Source organism: Sarcophilus harrisii, chromosome X (genome assembly GCF_902635505.1).
Source record: "Sarcophilus harrisii chromosome X, mSarHar1.11, whole genome shotgun sequence".
Taxonomy (NCBI): Eukaryota; Metazoa; Chordata; class Mammalia; order Dasyuromorphia; family Dasyuridae; genus Sarcophilus; species Sarcophilus harrisii.
The window spans coordinates 63,473,244-63,482,649 of record NC_045432.1 but is presented as its reverse complement, the minus strand read 5'-3'; the positions used below and the strand labels follow the sequence as shown (position 1 = coordinate 63,482,649).

At 48.5% G+C, this 9,406-nt stretch overlaps 1 pseudogene; it reads right to left on the bottom strand.

Annotated features, from left to right (window-relative positions):
• Nucleotides 1–868: 868 nt before the first annotated feature.
• Nucleotides 869–6,575, bottom strand: LOC100916943 (annotated as a pseudogene).
• Between the last annotated feature and the right edge of the window lie 2,831 nt (nucleotides 6,576–9,406).

Sequence of the window (9,406 nt, the reverse complement as noted above, 5' to 3'; positions counted from 1 at the left end):
TGGCAGGAACTCCGTGTTTTGCATTTGGATCCCCGTGAACCTAGGACAGTATTCGTAAAACAGTAAATACTTAATGGTTGTTGTTTTTTTGTTGTTGTTGTTCTGTTTTTTTTTTCTCTTTCATTCAGTGTTTGGAGAGCAGCTTTAAAGGTTGGCGTCTGGAAGAAATCATTCCTGGGATACACCAAAAGCAGTGCTCTGTTAATGTCTCTGCATATACTCTGTGCTTCCATTTTCTATTTTATTATGAGTTGCTATATTAATATTGCTTAATGCTAGTTTGTGAGATTAAAGAGCCTGTTTAATAAATGATGCAGTACACTTAAAGGGCTCTTAGTGGCCACACTGATTATCAGTCTGGGGGCAGACTGATGCAGTTTGGCTAGGCTAGGCTCCTTCCCAAAGAGGGAGGAGAGAGAACATATGGACAAAAAAACCTCAATTAAGTGATAAGTTAATTTAGTACAATTCTTGAACACTAACGCAATTCTCCTAATTCCTGTGTGTATTCTGAGCTAGCTTACTCAGAATGAGTGTGCTCCAGACTGCTACTACTATTCTATTACAGAGTATTCTAGATTGGTATATTTGTGCACCCCCCCACCCCCACTCCCACCCCCACCCCTCACCCCCACCCCCACCCCCACCTTTGTACTCCAGACTGTAAAACTGCATAAGCCACAGCATCAGGGAAAGAAGCTGCCTGTGTCAGTCTGAAGTTAAAGCAGAGCTGACCGGCTTCTGGAAAGGCTCTCGTATGCCTTGTTATGTGCTGGATCAGAAATCCCAGGTGGCTGTGTCTGTCACTTACTGCTCTCTGTCCTGGCTCTATTGTTGTTTTTTAAATAAACACACACACACACACATATTGTGGTTTTTAAAATGAAAATAGATATATTTAAGTCTTTAAAACAGTTCCTAAAAGGTATACTTTCTCAGAAAACCAGATATACAATAATGCATTTTTTTCTGCTGTTATGTGCATCAGAAGCAAAATACAAAAACTTTAACAAAAAATACTGTTTTTCAACAATCACAGTCAAATTTAAAGATTAAAAATAAAGAAGGTAACAGGAAAATAGCATAAATTAATGAATTCTTAACCATATGCAATGACTTAAACTTTGGCACTAGGAATCAAGATGTTTTGTCACTTCCCATTTAAACAGATCATAAAAATGTCAAAAGATGTAACCATCAGAATACAAGCAGCTTTGTTAACTACACAGTGAAACATTCTACACAGGTCACTATTACATAGACTGGAACAGAACCTCTAAAATTACAGAAGGGACTGGAACGTTACCCTTTTTATGTTTTTAACAGAACAAATACTTAACAAACATAAATTAGATTAAACATTGAATAAATTAAGCTTTTTTTTTTCTTGTAAAGAGAACAAACTAATAATATAACATTTATGTTCACTGAGATCAAAATATAACAAATAGCATCAGACTCTTAGGCAACTTTTTGTAAATACTCAGGGGGAGCAACCTCATAATCACTGGGAGTGAACAGAGCTTCTGCATGATTTGCCAAATATTTTAGGAAATCATGAAGGTGATTTAACAATAATGCCACGCTCTGGTCATCCAGTGCTGTATAGGACAGCATATCTCCAATTTTGACAAATAATCGAAGGAGATGGGATGCTCCATAAATTTGGGACACAGAAGCATCAGGATCACCAGCTAAGATCTCGGTATACTGGGGCCTCTCAAAATCATACAACAGCTGAGGGCCCAACATTGCATTGAAATAAGCTTTGATCCCTGCCACCACTTCTGTGACCGCATACGATTTGGCCACATTTCCTTGGGATCTTTCATACTCCTCATAGTCATCCAGAATGGAATCTATGTTCTTCTTGGCCGGCAGGTGAAACAGCTGCTTCTGCCCGACCACCAGCTCCCGATCCTCCACCAGCCACGGCTTCAGTTCATTGGGAATGTTCACTTTAATGTCGGTTTTTTTCACATAACGCCTTTCCACTTCGTAGTACACCCGGGCTCTCCTCTTTGAATGCTGGGGTCGAGACGGAGTTGATGTTTCACTGGAACTGCTCCCTTCTCCGGTTTCAGCCATTTTCTTTTCCTTCTTTTTAACTGAAGACCCCGAAGGCCCTGCCACCGTGGAGGCTTCTTCTTTGTCGACGGTCTTTTCCTGCTGCCCCTCGGACTGCTGACTCTCCGACTCCGACTCCGAGGTCGCAGTCTTAGACTCGGAACTTGGGGTCTTGGGCTCTGAGCTTGGGGTCTTGGGCTCCGCGGCCTTCTTTGCCCCAGGGGCCGGGCCCTCTCCCACCTTTTCATCTGCAGATAACTCCTCATTGCTGTTGAGAAGTTCTCTCTGTTTCTGCAGATTGGTCTCGGAATACTTAAGTATTCTGCTCTCAGGGACCCACTCGTCATCCCAGCCAGCAGTAGGGCAGTAATCCTCCTTGTAATCGGCATCGCCATCTCCGACCGGACAGGGAGCGGCGCTGGCGCTGGCGCTGGCACTGGCTTTGCCTTTGCCCTTGCCCTTGCCCTTGCCCTTGCCCTTGCCTTTGGGCTTAGGCTCCTCTGCCTCTGCCTCAGGGTCTTCACTGGGCTCACTGGTTTCCCTGGGCTCCCCAACATTACCGGCTTCCCCCGCCTTACTGGTTTCGCCAGCCTTAGGGGACTTATGGGCCACCCCCGACTCTGAAGCCTCACTGCGGGGCTTCCGGCCTTTGTGGGACTTAAGGGCCTTACCGGGCTTCTCCGCCTCCTGCGCCTTTTCCGCCTCTGGGACCTTTTCTGCCTCCTGAGCCTTGTCAGCCTCCTGGGCCTTGTCAGCCTCCTGGGCCTTTTCCGCCTCGCGGGCCTCCATCTTGGCCAGCTTTTCGGAGAGCCGGGTGCGCACGGCACCCTTCTCGTTGCCACCCGGGTAGTGGACGAGGTACTTGACCTTCCTGTACTTAACTGACACTTTCACACACTCCGCCTCGTAAAGCAGGGGCCCTCGGAAACACAACACCCGCTCCCCGACCTCAAACTGGGGCTTCCTGGGGCGCTTCTTGGGGTCTTTCTTTGGCGCCATCTCTCCCGTAGGGGCCCGGAGCCTCCGCCCACCTCTCCCGCCTCCGCTGCCGCTGGCACGCACAGCCCGGGCGCCGCCGACGCCCCCCTTCCGGCCCTTCTCCCGGTGGTCCCGCCTTGGGCCCAGGTGACCGCCACCCTCCAAAGTCTGGGGCAATATGGAATTAATTAGGTGCCAAGTTGGACCAGATTTACCGGAAGCAGCTGCCCACAGGATCACGAAGCTCCGCTTCAGCTGTAGCGCACGCCAGTCAGTTCTCTCAACAAGTGAAGCTTCCCATCCACTATCTGGCCCTCGAGATGGAACGTAGGGCCACCGGCACTCTCAGCTCCAACCAATGGCTGCTGCCCCTGCTAATGCACGTGCATCAGGCACGTGCATATCCTTCATTTCAAACCCAACCTGATGGCGCTGCGCATGCGCCGTCATTGCTCCCCTCCCCCCCTCACCCTGAGATTTAACTCCCACTACGTTGATGGTAGTTGCTCCAGGTAACAGCTCAAGGCGCATGCGTTCCCATCCCCCTTTCTGCCCCCTCTATGGATGTTGATGGCTGTTGCTCCTGGTAACAGCCGGTGCAAAGAGCATGCGCTTTTCTTGCTCCTTCCCCTCCCCCAAGTTTCTGTTCTCTCTAAGGCTCTCGATGGCTTTTGCTCCAGGTAACTGCCGGACATTACGCATGCGCTCTCATTGCCCCCTCCCCCCACCCCGAGATTCTGCTGCCCCCATAGATGTTGATGAGTGTTGCTCCAGGTAACAGCCAGGACCACGCGCATGCGCCTTCTCTGGGCCCTTTTTTTTTTTTTAAATTTTTCCACCACCCCCCTTCTTTCCCCACCCCATTCAGCTCCCTCTATGGCTCTTCATGACTAGGTAAAGGCCAGGATGGGAATATTACGCATGCGCCCTGCTAGCTTTCCCCCCCCTCCCCCCCATTCATCTCCCCATATGGCTCTTCCTGGGTGTTGCTTCAGGTAAAGACTAGGACTTTGCGCATGCGTTCTCCTTGCTTCTCCCCCCCCCCCCGCCGCCTCCCCTCAGCTGTCCCTATGGCTCTTCATCGCCATTGCTGCCGGTAAAGGAAAAACATTGCGCATGCGCCAGGATTACTGCGCTGCAGGTTCCCCACCCTTCTGTTCTCCCTCAGACCATAGATGCTCCCCACCCCCTCCACCCCCGTCCATTAACAGCCAGCGCATTGCGCATGCGCCTACATTATACATTTCTTTCCCCCCCCCCACCATGATTCACCTCCTGCTGATGTGTTCTTCCCTCTATAAATCACCTTTTCTATACTGCCCCTCCCCATCCCGTCTTTAAAATAATTTAATTCCCTTCCATGAAGTAGAGAGACATTGCTTAATCTCTTACTGTATGCTCAGTGGTGTTGGGTGGTTGATTTCGAGGTGCTGGGGGTGGAGCCAGAGACCCCCGAGAGGTCAGAGGGCTTAGCCTGCCTGCGCACTCGCGACGAGGGTTTTTGTCTTGGCCGGGCCGGGCCGGAGGAGGGGCTCTTATGGCGATGCACCTGTGTGGGTGCCCAAGGATGCCTCCCTCCGGGACGAATCCCCACCCCTGCTCACCTGCTGCCACCAATTGAGAAAGACCCCCCACCGAGGCGGCTCCCCAGCTGCGGGTGCCTGGAAGGCAGGAACTGGACCAGGGAAAATGGGGGGTGGGGGTGGGGTACATACACCCGGGATGGGGGACTATCTGAGAAAAGGCACAGGGCCCAGCATCTTGGGGAACAGTGAGTCGGCCAGTTTTTCTCAATTATCCTCTTAACGACCCACTGCATTCACTTGGACTCCCCCCCTTTACCTCCCCTCCTGTGACTTCTCCCTGTTGTCTTAAAAAAAAAAATCCTCACATTAAAGGCTCTTAATAATCGGGGCTAAACCTATTTTTCAGCCATATTTCTCCTCTCCTCCTTCCTCCTCCCCTTCTCCTCCTGTTTCCCATCTTCTTCCCCCTTCTTTTGCTACCCCCCCCCTTCCCACCTCCCTCTCCTGCATTCCCTCTTCCTTCCCCCCTCCCTCTGCTGCTTTTTCTCTTTCTTCCCCCTTCCCCCTCCCTCTCCTGCTTTCCCTCTTTCTTCTCCCCTCCTCCTGATCCCCCCTTCCCCCTCCCTCTCCTGCTTTCCCTTTCCCTTCCCCCCACCCTCCACTGCTTCACCTTTCTTCTTCCTTCTCCTGCGTTTCCTCTTCCTTCTGTGTTTCCTCTTCCTTTTCCTGCTTTCCCTCTTCCTCCACCCTCTACTCCTCCCTCTACTCCTCCTCCCTCTCCTGCTTTAGCCTTCCCTCTCCTTGCCCCTCCCTCTTCTGCTTTCCCTCTTCCTTCCCCCCTCCCTCTCCTGCTTTCTCTCTCCTTTCCCCCTCCCTCTCTTCCCCCTCCCTCTCCTGTTTCACCTTTCCTCTTCCTTCTCCTGCTTTTCCTCTTCTTCTTTCCTGCTTTCCCTCTTCCTCCTCCTCCTTCTCCTCCTCCTCCCTCTCTTGTTTCATCCTTCCTTCCCCCCCCCCTCCCTCTCCTGCTTCACCTTTCTTTCCCCTTCCCCCTCTCTCTCCTGCTTTACCTTTCATTCCCTTTTCCCCTCCCTCCCCTGCTTTCCCTCTTCTTCCCCCCTCCCTCTCCTGCTTCCCATCTTCCTCTTCCTCCTCCTTGCCACCTCCCTATCCTGCCTTCCCCCTTCCTCTCTTGCTCCCACCTTTCCTTTCCCTCTCCCTAACCCCCTCCCGGTTCACCTTTCCTTTTCTTGTCCTGCTTTTCCTCTTCCTTTTCCTGCTGCCCCTCTTCCTCCTCCTCCTCCCTCTCCTGCCTCAGTCTTCCTTCTCCTCCCCCCTCCCTCTGCTGCTTTCCTTCTTCCTTCTCCTCCTCCCTGCCTTTCCCCTTCCTTCCTTGCTACCTTCCTACCTGTCTAAAGGCATTTTGCTGTCTGTGTGCCATTTCAGCTAGCTCGCAAGGGTGATACAGGCTGCTGGCTTACTGCCCAGACCTCAGCACCTCACAGGACCAAAGTGCCCGTTCTATATTTGTTAGATGAATGAATGAACAAACAGCTACAGTGCAGTAAAGGCATCAGTAAAACTTTATCTAGGTGAACCATATGTAGGAATCATGTGCGCCATCTCCCTCATAACAGCCTGTGAAAACCTTGGTCACACAGGTGGCAAGAAAGAGCCAAGATCAGGCCTAGTGCTCCCCCTCGGCTATCTAAGTCCTAGAGGTCAGGTCCCCAAGCTGGCTGCCTAGCGGTCAGGTCCCCAAGCTGGCGTCAGACTTACCTCCGAAGCCCAACTCGAGGTTGGGGTGAATGATTCTGGCTTATAGAAAAAGAGAAGGGGCCCGAGACCCAGTATGTCTTACCATTTGCCATGTTGAGAGTTGCTAGAGAGTTGCTCTGCTCTGCTCGTATCCCTCACGACTTGTTCTCGCTTTTCGGACCAGATAAGAGTGGGCCAGTGTAGGCAACTCCCTATGCTGATGCCACCAAGCACCGCCTCTCTCCAACTTTTACTGTTAGAGGATGTTACGAGTTGAAGAAACTAATTCAAGGTCATGCAGTGTATTTGTGTAGCAAATGTGACTTGAACCTTGACTCTGTGGCTCCTACGCCCTCCCTGCTAAAAATCCTGACCTTCAGAATTATAAAGGGTGGCTTTACAATGAAGATTATAAAGACAATCAATTTAAAGAAATATGAATTCAGCTGGTCCTTTTTTTTTTGTTTTGTTTTTTAATGCATTGCTTCTGTGAAAGGACAGCGCAGATAGAGAAGGTTATGGGCCTTGCCAGAGATTTGGTGGTCCTCTCTTCTATTCCCACTTTAGCTGTGTCACATAAGTTAAGCCTAGTACCAGAATTTGGAAAAGTTAATTACTAAAAGGAATTCCCTTGTCTCGAACTGGGCGGTTGGGGCTCCCAAGGGAAGACTGGGTCTCTTGTCAGACGGGGATGGCTCTTAGAGCCTTTTTCCTTCCTTATTGATTACCATACCAAGTGAGATAGAAGACTGTGGACCGAAAGGAGAAGGATCGGTTTCTTGTTACTCTTTTTGACTGGCCACAAGATATGTGTGGTCTTGGGCAAGAGCCAACTATACCTGGACCTCCCTAAGGGAGCCTCCTTATTGCTTCACTGGTTTTATACTGCCGGTCACATTCTTGGCACTAATTGAAATAGAATTCAATGGACGTGAAACTTTTCCTCTCTGAGACTGGAGCAGTCTTCTCCAAAAGAGCGGGGGTGATTCCTTTTACCTGTATTCTAGACTCCTTGAGTTGTAGACCTTGAATTGAAAAGGACCCTATGTCAGCTGGGAGAGCCTCCGTGTTTTATACAAGTGGCAGCTGAGACGCAGAAAGGAAGTGACACGTCCAGGGTGTTTCCAAGTGGTATTGGATACACTTGGAGCCAAGTTCTCTGACTTGAAAATTGATCCTCTTTCCACGAACTTGCACAGCCTCCCTTCCACCTGACATGGTTTGGGTCCCGATCGTTGGACAGCTCACCATCCCTTCCGACAGGGATTTATGGAGATCCCTCTCCTGACAAAATGAAAAGTCATAGATATGAATTCTTTTATTTGAAATTTGAAATTTATTTGAAATTTGAATTTGAAATTTGAAATTTATTTGAAATATTGAAATTTATTTGAAATTTTGAAATTTTATTTGAAATGATATAATTACATAGTTTATTATCAATGGGAATAACTATTCCATATAAATATATTCTTTTTTAGATCAAAAGCTTGCCCTTTATAGGATTATACGTGTGGAGCTAGAAGGGATGGTAGAAGCCATCTGGTCAGATCCCCTCATTTGACAGTGCCTAGGGAAGTTCAGTGATTTGGCCCACAGGTCACGCAGGGCAAAAGTGGCAGAGCTGAAAATAAAGCCCACTGATCTTTTTACATGACTAATCAGAAATCGATGCCGTGTACATTTAGCCCAAATCTACCTAGGCAGTAAGCATCTACAGATAAGTAGAAGGGTTTGTTCAGCTTCCAGAAAAAAAAAAAAGTATAGTGTTCAAAGAAATCCCATGGTGCTAAGTGACTGTAGCAATATGACTGACATTTCTAGGGCCCTTGCAAGTTGTCAGTGTGCTCTGCATCCATGATCTCTATTACTGTTGCCAGTAGTCATAAGGGGAAGTTACTATAGGTGACACTTTGTACATTTTTCCAGACAAAGAAAGTGAAAGTCCCTGAAGGTACCTGACCTTCACAGGGTCCCATAGCTGTAAGTGCCTAAAGAGGCAGGATCTAAAGCCACATGGTCCTGATGCCATGTTCTGTGTTGTAACCACTATGGTGACACTGTATCTCTATAATATCTGACACAAGTGAAATGCTTTATTTGAGTGGTGACCACTCTTTGTTTCTGTTCCATTGTCTTTCAGCTGTGTCTGACTCTTCGTGACCACAGTCTGGGTTTTCTTAGCAGAGACGATGGAACGGTTTGCTGTTTCAATCTCTAATGCTTTTTATAATTGAGAAAACTGAGTTGAGCAGGGATAAGTGACTCGTCCAGGGTCATACAGCTGGCAAGTGTCTGAGGCCAGGTTTGAACTCAAGAGAAGGAGTCTTCCTGTCTCCAGGTCCAGATCTCTATCCACTGAAATACCACCTAGCTGTCCTAATGTCCATGGGTCCTCCTGTGGTGGTTGTGTGTTAAAACATGGTTCAATATATAGGAGCTTCTTAGTCTGTAAAAGTTAAAAAGCTAGCCTGAAAACATTGATACAAGTCCTCCCTCTGACACACACTGACTGTGTGACCCTGGGTAAGGCATGTTACTTCTCTGTTTTTAGGTGTTGACCTTCATTGATAGAGATTTGCTCTAGATTTATGAATTCCCGGAGCTTGTAGTCCCTTCCCCTTTCATTAGGAAACGATGGTCTCGAGCCCTTGGATCAGAGTTACAGATGGGGCTGTAACCCGCATTACTTTTGCCTCTCTTTGTATTCTTGATACTTAGCACAGTGTCTGGCACTTGATAGGTGCTTAATAAAAGCTTAAAGACAACTTGATGACTTTGAGCTTTGTCCAGGATGCCAGAAAGTTCAGGAGTTTTTCCCCCCTCTCTCTTCTGCTAAACTGAAGAAAAAGTTTTTTTCCAGTTGTTTCACCTGTCTTGTTTTAAGGCTTTGGTTATAGCCAGAAACCAGGAGTGATGATCAATGTCTCAAGTCTTAGAAAGCAGGGGCAGTTTGATTGACATTATGGGTGAGTGCTCTTCTGGACCTCCAGCCTCTATCCCCTGCAGCTGCAATCAATGAATGTGTTACCTCTTCCAGCAATTTGGCAGTGCAGGCACAGAGGGTTGTCTGGAAATGG